Source organism: Oreochromis aureus, linkage group 7, assembly GCF_013358895.1.
Source record: "Oreochromis aureus strain Israel breed Guangdong linkage group 7, ZZ_aureus, whole genome shotgun sequence".
In the NCBI taxonomy this organism is placed as follows: Eukaryota; Metazoa; Chordata; class Actinopteri; order Cichliformes; family Cichlidae; genus Oreochromis; species Oreochromis aureus.
In genome coordinates this window covers 39731560-39742238 of record NC_052948.1, presented here as the reverse complement: position 1 = coordinate 39742238, position 10679 = coordinate 39731560, and the positions used below count along the sequence as shown (strand labels likewise).

At 41.1% G+C, this 10679-nt stretch overlaps 1 long non-coding RNA gene across 1 annotated transcript; it reads right to left on the bottom strand.

Annotated features, from left to right (window-relative positions):
* Window positions 1-9468: 9468 nt before the first annotated feature.
* LOC120440883 lies at window positions 9469-10208 on the bottom strand. The gene is made up of 3 exons (XR_005613594.1): window positions 10182-10208; window positions 9881-9927; window positions 9469-9602 (listed from the first exon to the last, which is right to left on the bottom strand). It is a non-coding gene; the product is annotated as an uncharacterized LOC120440883 (long non-coding RNA).
* Window positions 10209-10679: the final 471 nt, after the last annotated feature.

The following is a 10679-nucleotide window of genomic DNA, read 5'->3' as shown; positions in this document are numbered from 1 at the left end:
AAATCAAACAGCATGTGATTTAATAAGAACTGCTGCACAAAAACAGCATTTTTTTTAAATTAAATATTAAAAAAAACATGACAAATCAGGCTGTGCCTTTCTTCTTCTTAGAGTCCAGCAAAACATGTTTGCACTTTTGTTGTTTGAGCAAATAATCCGTAGAACTTGTAAAGGTTTTACAAAACACTTCGTCTTCTCTCTGCAATCTCCAACTCCGGTTTGCAAAAGTCTGAAAGTGTGTGAACTTACAGTCCTCAAAATGTGACACCTACAGAATGTGTTTGAGTTAGCAGGTAACAAACATAACCATGGTTACCATAGTGATAATAATAAACTTTATAATGTGTTGCTAACATTTTGGTTGTTGTGATGATTCAAATTTGTTCAGTAAACCTCATCAACATGAACATGTGTTGACATTGGCATATATTTGGATCTCATCAGTAGCGGTTTTAGATACGGGCGACATGGGCGGTTGCCGGGCGGCATCGTCGTGATGGGGGGCGGCATCACGGGCATCGGCAAAAAAAAAAAAAAAAAATGCTCGTACTCATGCTGCTCCGACGGCAGCCAGCGCATATTGGGAATGTCATAGGCACCGATCGGTTTTCTATCGCCCATTTGATGGGAGTAAGGGCGCCCTCCGTTTGCGAGGTGCGCCTGCTGCTTGCGGCACTGCTTGCGGGGGATTCTCTGGCTGGCTGGAGCAGCATCTAATAACCAACTCGCAAAATAAAACAAAATAAAAACAAAACAACAAACACGAAAACACCGGACATTATGATACAGACTTATAATTTGCACTGATGTTTTTTCGAAATTCTATACACGAAAACTGAGCGCGAGAGCCCTCGGTGCGCCTGCGCGCTGCTGAAGTCAAAGTAAACTTTTTTGTCATCTCCGCTACATACAGTCCATTATATAGAGAGCGCAGTCCTAGCCTGTTTGGCGCCCTGGTCGAACACTCCCTCTGCCCCCCCCACACACACACAAAACATGTTAAGGATTGTACATTAACATAAAACTGTTGTCCACACACACATATGAAGAGAGAGAGAGTATACATAGTATGCAAACGGCTACCAAACAGCCATCATAATTCGTCATACAATGAGAACAGGACAAATCAACAACTGACAATGACTAATTAATATTAAAATCTGTAACATAATGTATTGTTTGGAGTTTAGTCTGTTACTGTTACTATTTTTACCATTTCTTCTTGGGGCAACTGTAACCCACATTATTTCCTTAGGGATTAATAAAGTATTCTGATTCTGATTGTTTCAGGATGACCTGCCATTATCCAATGACACATCTGTTTACCTGTATCATTTGTTCGTTTCTTCTCCTCTTCTTTTCTCTTTTTCTAAACTGAGCACCTGATGGCTTTGAACTTTTCTTGTCCATCTTCCATTGGTTTTAATTTTGCACTCCAGTATGAACACCCATCCCTCAACCAGAGGATCACCACAACATAACCTAAGGCTACGTTCACACTGCAGGCGAAAGCGCATCAAATCCGATTTTTTGACCCTATGTGACCCATATCCGATCATGGTATGACAGTGTGAGCGGCACAAATCCGATATTTTCAAATCCGATCTGGGTCACTTTCGTATGTGGTCCTGAATCCGATACATATCCGATGTTTTAGAAAGCGACTGCTGTGTGAGCGGTCAAGTCGCATTAAATCCGTCTTTTGCGTCACTGACACAAGACAGGCGCCAATTATCAGCGCCGGAGAAGCGCCCGATAGGACATCGCGAACGATTTCTTGCCATCCGGCTGTGGCGTGTCCAGCGGGTGGCCTGGGAGGCACAGACCACCCCCAACCAGACTGGCCACCCAGGTGCCACCCGAAGCCAAAACAATAAAATCCAATGAAATATCAAATGTACGATTATGTTTTCACAGTGAAGCTCAGATATCCGAGTGTAAGTGAATGCAGCATCGGCTATGAGGATCATGTTAGCAAAGGTTGGAGAGCCAAGCACGAAAGACAGCACCACAGAAAACAGTTTTTCGGCGAAAGATTAACAGTTTAACATAGCTGGACTGGCCATCGAGCATGGCGGAGCTTCCACGGCGGCTAGCAGGTGGATGAGGGAAGGGTAGGCAGGAGGAGGAGAGACCCGAGGCAGCCGCTGGTCAGGCGTCAGGTGAACTGAACTTCAGGTAAGAAGTTATGACCTGCAGTCTATCTGGGTCAGATATAAACCAAGTTTAGGTGGAGTTTATTTTCCTTGTGCTGACTCTTTACAGTCAGTTACAATAACTCTTACTGCGTACTAGCTAGCATGACGGAGTTTATATACAGCTGGGTGGGTGCTGTGATGTTACTGATGGTGAACTTTATTTTATTCATAAGGTTAGTTAGTAGAGTTGCCAACGGCTCCTTAAAAATGGAATGGTCCCACATTCAGAGACAATATTACAGGTTTTGTATTGAGCTGAAAAGGAACACAGTTTGTCCCGGACTTCAGCTACAATGAAAAAGACACAAAGCTGGATTTATTCTGTTTACACGCTGCACAGCTGATTCTTCTTCTCTCATTCTCTCCCCTCCTCTCCTGTCTCTACTTCAATCATGAAACTGATCAATGATCAGCTGATCGGCTTTTCTTTCTTGTTTGTTTATCGCCCGCTTTGCGCCAGTTTTGTGTTGTCGGCTTTTCATTAAAGCTTAAACACCAAATGAAAGGTCATATAAATGTCACGCATGACCTGCAAATGCTGCCGATATCTCATGTACTGTCTCATATCACACATAAAAACGTTCCACACGTGCGTTTGAGGTTTAAAGTAGCAGAAAAAATATTCACAAGCGTGTAGATTTATATTTACACAAATATAAGTAGACCTGTAGACTTGAAACTCCAATTTTACTCATCGCTTTAATTTTTACAAATTAAAGCCTCTTAAATCGGTGACTACAGTATCTCCAAAAGTTGAATCTGTTCATCTGGACATAGCGTTTTGTGGGAGAAACGTTTCGTCACTCATCCAAGTGACTTCTTCAGTCTCAGCTGACTGCATGTTACCCCAACCTTATAAACAGTACATTTGCACAATGACTCAAACTAGCACCACTGAATGAACAATGGGTTGGTAGGTCAGTTCCTTGATCATTACAATGCAAATTTGAATGATCATTGATCAATGACCATTGATCAAAGGACATAGTTACCATTCACAGAGATTTGGGGAATGGCTGCAATCACCGGATTGTAAGATGATGAAAGCACAGAAATATTTAACTTAAAAGATAAATCCAAATAGATTAAATCACTGTTCCCATTTTTTTTACCTTCCTGAATTATAGCTACATTTTCAGGAGGGTAAAATTAGTACTTCTGTAATGGAAGTGCCCAAGGTGACTGAGAACCCATGATTGCAAGGTGACTGAGAAATGTTCCAAACTAAGAAATCATGTTTGTTAAATATGTGTAATTTATATGTTTTTTTTTATTTATCCTTCTCCTTTTCTGTGGTTTTTCTTTCTATTTGTTTTATCTATTTAATCTTCTGTAAGGCACTTTGGTCCATTGTGGTTGTTTTGTGATTTGGAGGCTGCCTTTAACAGCCGACACGTGACAACCAGGCGACAAAGGCTGCTCCAAATGTGACCCACAAATGCATCCTCCTTTTACCTGGATTTGAGCGATGATTGGGTGTATCCTCGTGGCCCACCCTATCCCAGGATTCATAGCAGTGGCAGTGGATAATTTTTTGATTTAAGCTTGTTCTGCAGCCACAAGAGATAGGCACCTTGCAGTCGACAAAATCCTCTGTATGCCAGAGTTTTCTAGAGTCAAATGTGAGGCCATCTGTCCGACAGCTAAAGCTTCTCTTAAATTAGGTCATGCAACAGGATCATGACCCCAAGCACAGCAAGCAAATCTACAGCATGGAAGTCCAGACCTCAACCTGACTGAAATGCTGTGTATAAAGAATGCTTGCAAATGTCAATGAATTGAGTTATTGCTGCTGACTAAAGGTTCTGTAAAATTCCTCAATCATAGAATGATTACGATATTGAACTAAAACAAATGCCTGAATCCTAAATTGCGGATATCCTATTATGGTGATCTAAAATGTAACACTAAATGTGATTAAAACACTAAAACACTGGACTCCTGGGCTGAACGACCATGAGAATCACCAACCCGAGGAAAACACACAATACATGAGTCCATGACAAAGACAATTCATTCTTGAATGAAGACATTGTTCAGACACATTTAAAATGCAGCCAATTGTGTTTATTATTAAATTATTGAGGAAATAGGGAGGGAGGGGGGGGGGGTGTTTAAGAAGAGGGTAAATTAAAGGGATAGAAAAGAGGAAAGAGATAGAGGACAGAAAACCCCAACAATCCCCTCTGAGCAAGCACTAGGTGCGACAGTGGATAGGAAAAACTCCCTTTAAAGGAAGAAACCTATGACAGAACCAGGCTCTAGAGGGGCAGTCAACTGTCGGGACTGGTTGGGGGTGAGGGTGAGAGAGAGAGGGAGGAGATGGGACAGTGTTTTTGCACTTCAAGAGGGTAAATTAAAGGGATAGAAAAGAGGAAAGAGAGGACAGAAAACCCCAACAATCCCTCTGAGCAAGCACTAGGTGCGACAGTGGATAGGAAAAACTCCCTTTAAAGGAAGAAACCTATGACAGAACCAGGCTCTAGAGGGGGCAGTCAACTGTCGGGACTGGTTGGGGGGTGAGGGTGAAAGAGAGAGAGAGGGGAGGGAGATGGGACAGGTGTTAGGGGTTAAAGGGAAATAGGGGAGGGAGAGGTGTCAGGTGGGAAAGGGAGGGGACAGGATTGGAGAGGTGAAAATTACGATGGAACAGAGGTGGAGGAAGACGAGGTGACATCAGCAGCAGAAAGCGAAAAGCGTAGAAAAAGCAGGAGTGTCCCTCCTCCAGAAGAAACGGAAGCGTTTTTTCTTCTTTTCCATGAGCTTTTCCGCGAGCACTTTTTTCTCTAGGATGAGGGTTCTTAACTCATCGATCATTTGTGTATTTTCCTTCTCAAGTTTCCTGCATGTTTTCTCCACTTCTTCTAATTTGGCTTGTTTTTCTTCCAGCCTTTCTTTCAGTTCGTTACATTTGCCTCCTGCATTAGCTTTGCCTTGTGCATCTCTGTATAACACTGTTCTAATTTGTTGTGCGTGTCTTCTAGCTGCTGACTTCTCTCGATTTGTTGAAGTGTACACTGCAGGTCTTTGTTTGTTTTCTCTAGTTGCTGCTTTAACATCTGCACCTCAGTGTTTTTGCACTTCAAGTTGTTGGAAAGTTCCTCAAGTTCTGTGTTTTTTCTCAGGATGTCATTGAGCTTACTCTGCATGTCTGAGCATTGTTTTTGCAGTGTTTTCTTTTCCCTCTCCAGTTCAGTTGTTTTGTTGTTCATTTTGTTATAACGTTCTTGCAGTTTTTGGTTTTCCTCTCAAAGTCCTGGAGAGTTTGTTTTCTTCTTTCTGCTTTATTTCCCGTTGTTCTTTGTCTTGAAGCAGCTCTTGATATTTCTGCAGTGTTTCATCAAGCTTTACCTGCTGCGCTCCGTATTTTTCCTGCATGCCTTGGAGTTGGCACTGCATGTCTCTCTGCTTTATGTCCAGCTTTTCTTTCTCTTCAAGGATTTCTTTATTTTTTTTGCAGAGCTTCATCAAGCATTACTTGCAAACCTTTGTTGTGTTTCTTGATGTTCTGAAGGTTGCAATCCAGATCTTTCTCTTTCATATCTTGCTGTTCTTTCTCTTGTTTGAAATCCTTATTTCTTTGCACTGTTTTATCGAACTTTATTTTCAGCTGTGTATTTTTCCTCCACGTCTTCAAGCTTGCAGTCCATTTCTTTCTGTTTAATTTCTTGTTGCTTTTTTTCTTGAAGCAACTCTTTATTCTTGTTCAGTGTTTTATCATGCCTTGCCTGAAGCGCTTTGTACTTTTCCTCCATGCCTTGGAGTTTGCGCTGCTGCTTACGTCCATTTGCTCTTTTTCTTGGAGGAGTTCTTTATTTTTTGCAGAGCTTCATCGAGCTTTATTTGCAAGCCTTTGTTGTGTTTCTCCATGTCCTGAAGCTTGCAATCCGTATCTTCCTGTTTCATGGTCTGTTGCCCTTTCTTTTGAAGAAACTCAACCCTTCCTTTCAGCACTTTGTGATTTATCTCTGTGCCTTGGAGTTTTATGACCAGTTGTTTCTTCTCTTGGAGGATTTCTTTATTTTTTGCAAAGCTTCGTCAAGCTTTACTTGCAGCTCCTGAATCTTTTTGTCCTTGTCCTGCTCGTTTTTCTTCTGTTGGAGGACTTCTTCTGTTGGTTTTCTTGAGCTTTATTAAGCTTTGCTTGGAGCTCAAAGATCCTTCAGCGCATGTCTAGGACTTCCATTTCTTTCTCCTTTTGAATATCTTCCTTTTCAACAAGCTGGCTGAACAATCTATGTACTTCAGCAGTCCTTCTCTCATATTCTTCTCTCAGGCACATAATCTCCGCTCGTTGTTCAAAAAAAACTTTGCCAGGCGTAATAGATGTACTCTGGCTGGGGCGGGTGTCGCGTATTGTGAATTCTCCTGAGATTTTTCTCATCCATTTCTTCCAAGCACATCTTCTGTAGTTGAATATTGTCCTCTTGATCGCAAAGAGGGCGCTGGGCTTTACTATTTCTCTTTTGTTGTGTTTTTTCGGAGACATGTTAGAATCTGTAAACAGTGAACAGTGACTCTGAAAAGGATCCAAAAAGGCTTCTCTGGTGAGCGTTTGAATGCTGCAAACGTAAATGCTGCGAATAACAGACTAAAAGTTGTTGTGTCTCACTCCTATTTAAGGGTTTTAGGATCAAAGGATCAAAGGATCAAAGTGGTGGTAAGATTCTAAATGTGGGTGATGTCAAAACTCTGTAAGCCAATGAGGTTGTCACATGACATTTGTGGGAGGCATTTTTACCTGGACAAATTATCAATAAAGTTTCAATCTCTGTAACAATGATGACAGTATAATTGTTATTGTTCAGCAGAACAACAAACAATTATATTGACAATTATGTGTCCAGTATGTTGGCTGATTTTCTTTTACTTTTTGCATTTGAAAATAAAAGTTGTCCTGATTTTAACACCATTACAAGAAGTGTTGTTAATTATTCATTTTGAATCATAATCAGGTTACCACAAATTGTTATTCTTAGTACTGCATACTTGCAGTGAAGAAGTTGTCCTAACAGTCATCTTAAGTAAACTGCACTCAATTTTTCTGGAGGCAATGAGTTTGCATAGTTTTTTTTGAGTTCTGGGAACTACTTAGATTTTACAGTGCAGTAGTTTGAACATTTGTAATAACATTTCTGCAAACTGGAACAAACTTCTCCTTTTCTAGAACTGTTGCTAACACTTATGACATGAAAATGAATCGAGATGGAGTGATAAATGTTATTTTCTTGTTTTTTTTATATCTAAAGTTTAAAAACAAAAATAGAAACTGTTACCTGGACTGCCTCAGCCCAGGTGATGTAATATTAGCAGACAGAGGGTTTGATGTTGCAGAATCTTTGGAGCTGTACCATGCTGAACTGAAGAGCCCAGCTTTCACCAAAGGGAAGAACTAACTGGCCCCTAGATTGCCCAATCAAATCTCTTAATGCCATCAGCCTCCCTTCCTTCACTGTGCGCTCACCTTGTAGAAAAGAGTTGAGTGTGGAAGAAATGGCAAAAATGTGGAGCTGAAAAGCTAAGAGAGAAAAAGAAATTATAAATAAATCAACGTGTCAAATTAACTGACATGTTAGCTGTTGCAGCTCCTGCTGCATTTTATGTATCTATATTGTGTCTTTTTCATAATAAATAATAAAAACATGATTTATCCTCACTGTATGAACATTCTTGGAGTCCTTGAAGTCTCGTCATGGTGAAGTTACTCATGTGATGCGATGTTGTTATAATGGTCCAGCTGGTGTGTAGCTATCATATTAGAGTTCTCTTTCTTCTTCTGATTTTATAACATTTTTTGGTGATGGTGTCACATTTACAGTGGTTGCAACACTTGCACCTAAAGTGCCACCATAGTAACCACTGCATAAATGCAACACACTTGTTTTCTAACAGGAATCTGCAATCAGCCATTCCTTAAACTAAATCCTAACTTTGTCATTGAGCAAATTAAAAGAACAAAATCATGTTTGAACATAAACTGAGTATTTGCACGGACATGCTCAAATTCAAAGTCATCTTTTTGTCAAAAAACATTTGGACAGGTCATACACAAGAATTTGTAATTGCAACGCTCCCACGGCCCTCGGTGTACACTAAACAACATAAACATAAAAGATACAAATAAAATAAAAGTCTTATATACTATACATTACAATAAAATCTTATATAAACGACAGTATCCAACACAATCCAGGGTCAGAGGGCCGGTGGCGCCAGTGTTCGGCAGCCTCGCCTCTGTCAGTGCGCCCCAGGGTGGCTGAGGCTACAATGTAGCTTGCCATTCACCAGTGTGTGAATGTGTGTGTGAATGGATGGATGTAAAGCGCTTTGGGGTCCTTAGGGACTAGTAAAGCACTATACAAATACAGGCCATTTACCATTTACCATTTACAATCCAACTGTTTGATGGGAGAAATCACCTGTTTTCATAGAACAGCAGGTAAGCTGTTCTCTGCCGCTGCTCATCATTGACGAACTCATCATCGTATGTTAGTCAGCAGTGTGTGACGTGGTCTCTTAGCATGGCCCCCTGGCTACCACCGTGACCTGCTGGGGTACACGGCCTGGAAACTGGCTCATCTCTCTCATTGACTTCAGGACAACGCGGCTCATCATCTAAGGTCACCTTTTTCTTTGAGGAACACATCACCAGTTAGTTCAACCAAAATGGATGACATAATGAGAATTTGAGTGTCAATCCTAACATTCAGACTCCACATGTTCCTATAACATCTGTTCACGTGTCACACTCGGCTCTGTAGAACGTACCGTGCAGAAAAACAGCAGCGAGTTGGGAGGGCAGGAAACCTCTGTCTGGACACCAACGTCCTTGACTTCACATTTTTCAGTGCTGATGGTACTGTTATAGAAAGACACAAACAGTGCAATCACAGTGATGAAATTACAGGAGAAGAAACACAAAGCAATCAATCAGCTTTAAATAGGAACACAGTAAAAGGACCAAAACATCCTCAGACTGGCTGACGGGGTTAACACTGGACAAAACACAAAAGATTCTCCTTCATGATCCAAGAAGGAAGGAGTACCAGCAGAACTTGTTCAGACAGTAAAATAATATCGTACCTCTGTTGGGGTTCAGAAGGTGGCACGACCGTGTCTTCTGCCTTGTCTTCATTTTTGGGAAAAACCTTTGACTTTTTCTGCCAGTTACAAATAAATCCAGTTAAAACAAATGATGCACAAATTCCTGCACCGTTTGTTTGTTCAGAGCTTATTCTCTGCAGTGGTAAACTCACCTCAAAAAAAAAAAGCCATCTGCGCCACCAGGAAGCCTTCTTTGATTTGTTCGTCTGAGCCTCAGCTGGAGGTGAGACTGGTGCAGAAGAGGTGGCTGGAGTGTCAGGGGCCACATGTTCATCTGTGAGATCCTTTCGTGCACTCACACTGGAAAGATAACAGAGAAGATCAGTCTGCTGTAATGCACTCAAACTGCCCTCAGTGCCTCAAGAAAGTCAGCTAAACCGACTGCATGAAGCTGTGGACTCCACAGAGGAACAAATCTACAACTTACACAGTAAAAACTGATTCAGCTCAAATATTCAGACAAATATTTACTTTCAAATGAGAAAACTGTGCATGCATGTTTATATGTGTATTTATAAATGTATACATAAACATAATTTTAAACATAGTAAAAATGTGACAGAGAGCAAAGATCGTACTTTTTCAGTGGGTCCTCTCCAACACCCACAGTATCCTCCTTTATTATCTGTTTCAAATAAATCAAACAGCATGTGATTTAATAAGAACTGCTGCACAAAAACAGCATTTTTTTTTAAATATTAAAAAACATGACAAATCAGGCTGTGCCTTTCTTCTTCTTAGAGTCCAGCAAAACATGTTTGCACTTTTGTTGTTTGAGCAAATAATCCGTAGAACTTGTAAAGGTTTTACAAAACACTTCGTCTTCTCTCTGCAATCTCCAACTCCGGTTTGCAAAAGTCTGAAAGTGTGTGAACTTACAGTCCTCAAAATGTGACACCTACAGAATGTGTTTGAGTTAGCAGGTAACAAACATAACCATGGTTACCATAGTGATAATAATAAACTTTATAATGTGTTGCTAACATTTTGGTTGTTGTGATGATTCAAATTTGTTCAGTAAACCTCATCAACATGAACATGTGTTGACATTGGCATATATTTGGATCTCATCAGTAGCGGTTTTAGATACGGGCGACACGGGCGGTTGCCCGGGCGGCATCGTGATGGGGGCGGCATCACGGGCATCGCAAAAAAAAAAAAAAAAAAAAAATGCTCGTACTCATGCTGCTCCGACGGCAGCCAGCGCATATTGGGAAATGTCATAGGCACCGATCGGTTTCTATCGCCCATTTGATGGGAGTAAGGGCGCCCTCCGTTTGCGAGGTGCGCCTGCTGCTGCTTGGCACTGCTTGCGGGGGATTCTCTGGCTGGCTGGAGCAGCATCTAATAACCAACTCGCAAAATAAAACAAAATAA